The sequence below is a fragment of the Hemicordylus capensis genome, chromosome 3, assembly GCF_027244095.1.
Source record: "Hemicordylus capensis ecotype Gifberg chromosome 3, rHemCap1.1.pri, whole genome shotgun sequence".
NCBI lineage: Eukaryota > Metazoa > Chordata > Lepidosauria > Squamata > Cordylidae > Hemicordylus > Hemicordylus capensis.
Window position 1 is genome coordinate 117,287,910 of NC_069659.1, and position 6,000 is coordinate 117,293,909.

Consider the following 6,000-nt stretch of genomic DNA (forward strand, 5'->3'; position numbering starts at 1 on the left):
CCTCTAAGAGGGATTCCCGGCTTTTGTTGACTACAATTCCCAGAATCCCCAGTTACAATGGCTTTTGCTTGGGGATTATGGGAGCTCTAGTCCACAACATCTGGGAATCCCTGTTAAAGGGAATAGTGTCCCTTAGGAGTCACTGTTATCAAAGTATGGCTCCTCCAGTTTTCCTATCTTCACCCTCTACTGTGAAGTAGAAATTAACTGCTGTATGCCACAACAGAGAGTCCTGCATAGGTGAGGTGTAAGAACTATAAACTGCAACTCACAATGGATTTTATGACTGACAGAACGTTCTGTCAGTCATAAAATCCAAACCATCTGCCCAATCTGCCTGAAATTTGGACAGACTGACTAGGTGTCAAGCACCAGCAAGTGTCCAGACTTGGTGCAGCTCCATTAATGACTGAGGCACAGCAGTTTGAAAATGGAACCCTACACAGTTGTTTTTCACATGTAAGTATATATTCAGGACAAGAGGGAAATCAGCAGATGTGCCACTTGCCCAGCCATACTGTTTGCATGGCGCCAATGCTGCCTTTAAAGGGCAGTGTTAGAGGAACATAATGCTGTACTGGATGTCGGTCATAGACAACAGATACTGTAGATGTGAATAGAATGGGGTAGGGCTGTGCCTCACATTGGGTCCAACAGAACTATTGGACCCTACTCTACTTGCCCTGTGTTGAAAATTGACGGACAGAGTTCTGCCATGCCAGGAGGGAGTCTCTAACAGTCAGAACTGTCAGGAAGCTTTATGCTATGTAGCACAACTCCATTGGAGATCCAGCAGTTGTGTTGGACTCTTCTCCTTGCTGCCCTCTCCTCTTCCTCCTTTTCCACCATCTCCCCATCACCACCTCCCCTCTCTCTGCTCGATTTCTTCCCAAATCCTCAACCCAGAATGGAGAACACAGCTTGTGACCAGGTGGAGGAGGCAAAGTGACAACCGGCAGTGTAGTCTTTGCTCCAGAGGGAGCATGGGAGGAGTTGCCTTGTCTTCTGAAGCTCACATTTTGAAGTCAAGGGAAAAATAGAAGTCTTACTTTCCCTCTAGGACCTGGGAGTGCCTCCGGTGCTTCTGGGATTGGTAGACTTCAGCCATGGTTGCCAGAAGCACTGTGCCACTCCCAGATCCTAGTGAGAAAATAAAAAGGTATCTCCACCCACCCTGCCCTTTACTTTAAAATGTAAAGTAGATACACTTTAACCCCGACAAACTGTGGAAGGCAAGGCAGCTCCTTGCATGCTGCCTCTGACATGAAAACCATGCTCCACAACCTGTCCTCTGCCCTCACCCAGTTACAGGCTGTGTTCTCCATTCTGTAAAGGAGATTTTGTGTCGGGGAGTGGAGATGGTGTGGTGTTGTGGTGTGGTACCATGTGTGGTATACCATGCCACAAAAGTGAGATGAAGACAGAGGAGAAGGAAAGGAGGAGAAGGAGGTGGTTGTGGTGAGGGGGAGGGTTCAATAGAGTTGTTGGATCTCTGACCTACCCTGACAATTGTGAGGGGTAGATATGGTCCCTCCCAACTGTGGTGGGTTGGGTTGGAATCTGACTTTGGGGGTCATGTACTGGCCTAGTATGGAGTAGAATGGTTCCTTTTCTCAAGAGTCCTGAAGGAAGTTGGAAACTGTACCAGAATAAGCATTAAGACTGATATTAACTAGGGGTGTGCATTTTGGAATTTTCTTGTTTTGATTTGTATCCGAATCGAAACATGCCCGTTTCGTTTTGTACCCAAATTTTCTGAATCTGAATCAGCCCTGTTTTGTTTTGTAGCCAAATTTTCCGAATCCGAATCTGAATCTATTTGGATTTTTAAAAAGGGTCCCAGGGCAAAAAGAGTGGGGGGGGGGGTGGTAGCATCCAATGGGTGGAAGCTAGCAGCCAAACTTCAAAGGAATTAGGCAAAGGGCTTATTTTTTGTGAATTTTTAAAGTTTACACATCTTTAAGAATTTTCCCATAGGGAATAATGGAGATTCCAGCAAATGTATAGCTTCAAATCAAGGGGAAAGGGATGACCCAGAGCGGAGTGTGGTGGGTGGTAGTGCCCAATGGGGGCAAGGAAACTTCCAGAATTATTTCAAAGAAATTGGGCAAAGGGCTGATCTTTTGTGATTTGATGAAGTTTACGTGTCTAAGATTTCTCCCATAGGGAATAATGGAGGTTTAGGTTTCAGAAGCCCCATAATTCCACTTGGGGGGCACTGGGGTTGCCCAGAGTGAGGGGTTGTGTAGTGCACATAGGGTGGCAACCACCCCCATACCCACAAGCCCGTGGGGTACTGGTTTTTGTTGTTTCTGAGGTGTTCATTGTAGATTCTTTGGTAGCATATGAGATTTTCAGTGAAAAACAAGAATCCACTCTCATATGCTACCAGAAAATCTGCACTCAGAACACCACAGAATCAACAGAACCCAGCACCCCATGGGTTAGCAATCCTTCCCCTGGCCAATGTGGGGTCAGCGAAGAGTGGCAAGAAGCAAAAGAGCCAATGGGGAACAAGGAGGGAATTGTCAGCAGGTCAGCCCATGATTTAGGTCACCGATCAGAAGGCTGGAAGAATGGGAAATTCAGAGATGTCAAACACAAAATGGAGACTGACTCAGAGATCACTACAAAATGGAGGTCCGAAACAACAAAACGTTTTGTAGCCGAAACAGGGGCGTTTTGTTTTGTATACAAAACTTTTGGATCTGGAAAATAGGTGTTTTGTTTTGTTTACAAAACACCCGAAACAGGCTGTTTTGGGTACAAAACGTTTTGTATCCGAAACGTTTCGCACATCCCTAATGTTAACATGGTGTTGAGCGCTTTCATATGAGCGCTTAGTATACATGAGAATGTAGGAGAAAAGTAGAGGAATGGTTGTTTGCAGAATTCTGAAGGGGACATAACAGAAACAGAAGACTCGTGCAGTTATCATGCACTCTGCAGAGCTGTATTAAAGTCACTAGCAGCAAAATCATTTAGTCCCATGTGGGAGCTGGCTTTTGATGGTAAAACTGTGCATAGCTTATCTTAACCAGTTTCACCGACATCCACATTTGTCAAGCATCCGACATTTGTCAAGCATCTTTAAATCATTGAATTAAATGTAAACTAGTAATTGGGTTAAGGAATATCAGTTCCATTTTGGGGAGGGACAGGAAATCTTTATTTAAAGAAATTAGACATTCCAGGCAAAGGATCTCTCCAAGGCCCCAGTATTTTTAATATGCGAATTCTTTCATTGATTCCTTGAAAAAAATGCAGTAGATAAAAAATTCTGTGTATACCCCTGCTTTTAAATCATCAGAAAGTGACAAAATTGATGACACCTATTGACTTGTGGTAGTAAATCACATGATGAAAATGCCCTTTGTAATGCATTTATCTGTTCTTTTCATGTCTTTCCCTTGTTGCACCATAGATATAGATATGATCAGTAGGCTATTTATAGCTGATATATGGCAAGGGCATTTGTCTGGTGACAAGCTATCTGTGGCTCCTTTGCCCTCCTTATTTCATTAATGTTAGAAAAAGAAAGGAATTCTATGCAGAAACTCCCTCTACACTCAGTTTTAACTGCATAATCATCAGAGGACTGCATTTCCTATTCCTCCTCTTCTATTAATTATGTTCATATTTGCATTCACAAAGCATGCTTATCTGAATCTAATTCAAATCCTTATCTTAAATCCTTATCTTTAAACAGGAAAGAAGCTTTACCTGGTTATTTTCAAAAAATGTCCCATGAGTGGGGAATATGTTCTCTTTAGTAGATTTTATTCAAAGGGCATGATCTACTTGGAAGTTATCTTGGACAAACTTGTTGAAATTAATAGGAACTGCACAACAGCATGGTTAAGGGTTTCGGCCACTCCCATTAATTTCAGTGGGCATTGTACAAAGGAACTTCTAGATGGCAGAAGTGGCTTAATAACACCATAAGAACATAAGAACAGCCCTGCTGGATCAGGCCCAAGGCCCATCTAGTCCAGCATCCTGTTTCTCACAGTGGCCCACCAGATGCTGCTGGAAGCCACAGGCAGGAGTTGAGGGCGTGCCCTCTCTCCTGCCATTACTCCCCTGCAACTGGTTCTCAGAGCCATCCTGCCTTTTGAGACTGGAGGTGGCCCACAGCCCTCCAACTAGTAGCCATTGATGGACCTCTCCTCCATGAAGTTATCCAAACCCCTCTTAAAGCCATCCAGGCTGTTGGCTGTCACTACAGCCTGTGGCAGAGAGTTCCACAAGTGCATCACGCATTGTGTGGAAAAAGTACTTCCGTTTGTTGGTCCTAGACCTCCTGGCAAAGAGACCAGATGCATTTATGAGACTATGCATTTCAGATGCATTTATGAGACCATTTTGAGTCTCATAAATGCATCTGAAAGTCCCTTTTCTTAGCAGTAAAAGATATACATTTTTATTACACAGTTTCATTAGTACCTAATCTTACTGTATTCAGTATTTTAATCAGTACTCTATGCATCTCTTATCCCTAAATCGGAATTAAGCTACTTCGACGTATATAAACTTTAGAAAGACACAAGGGTTGTACACAGAATAAGGAATTGGGGGAAACTGGGGAAACTGGAAGTAAAGAAAGGCACAGAGGAATTCAAAAGAATATACAAAAACATTAACTAACTAACACTGAGTTATACAGTCTAGCGGTAGGCTGGTCCTTGCATGAGATAGCGTTAATCTCTACAGCTTTTATCCTGGAACATCCATTAGCAGACGGAAAACGGTAAGCACTTTTCAAGCCCTTGCCCACTATTTTATAGCCATTCTGGAGAGGGAAAGCTGTCTTCCTCTTCCCAGGATAGACAGTTCTTGGATCCAATGAGAAGGCCTGGTGCATCTCTGATGTCACTCTGGTTTTGGACCAGATGGGATTTGAGATTTTCCCTCCAAACTGGAGGTTCCTCCTCCTTAATAGGCCTAAACTTACATGTCTAAAGTTGAGTCCTGGTTGAGCTGGTCATCTATTGTAAAAAAGGGCTTAGGCCTGTAGCTCAATGACCCTGTCCCCTCAATAACAAAAGGAAGAAACTGTCCCCATTAGTAACAAACGGGAGGAATGTCCCCCATTTAGAGCACTCAGAGTGGACTGTATGTGTATTGAGCTAAGACAGAGATCTGCATTTCATCATAGGGACAAAAGCTGATGAATAAAGAAATCAAAATTATATTATTGTAGAATACCGAAATAGTATTCGTCAAATACAATAAAAAGTAGCTCCTAATGATCCTAACATTTTGCAAGGGAGAGACATTATTTCCTTCAAATTTGTAGGATATCTTATTCCAAACATCTCTGCCTCACACATGAAAGGAGATATCTTACCTCTCCTCACATATACAATCACTCTCTTGCACGGGCCTTACATTATTGAATTTGTTAACCCCTGTCATTTTCACAGCTAGGGTAGTTACAATGTGGTAAGTTGATTGGTTGTTTCTTTCAGCACATCTATACCTACATTGCTAAATGTGATTGTGGAGCCAATGGGTAGCAGTCACTATTAGGGTTGCGCTTTGTATTTTTTCTGTTTCGATTTGTACCAAATCCGAATCAACACCATTTTGTATTTTGTCTGAAATTAAGCCTTCCAAATCACCCCAGTTTTGTTTTGTATCTGAATTAATCCAAATCCAAATCCATTCAGATTAAAAAATTGGTCACATGGTCAAAAGAGTGGGTGGGAGTTATAGTGCCCAATGAGTGGAAGCTACCACAAAAATTTCAAAGGAATTGGGTAAACTGCTGATTTTTGAAGTTTGCGCATCTTTCAGATTTTCCCCATAGGGTATGATGGAGGTTTCAGGAAAAGTATAGCTTCACACGGTGGGGCGGGGGGAGGTGTGGTCCAGAGTGGAGTGTGGTTGGTGGTAGTGCCCAGTTGGTACAAGGAAGCTACCACAATTTTTTCAGAGGAATTTGGCAAGGGGCTGATTTTTAAAGAATTAATGAAGTTACGCATCTTTCAGATTTTC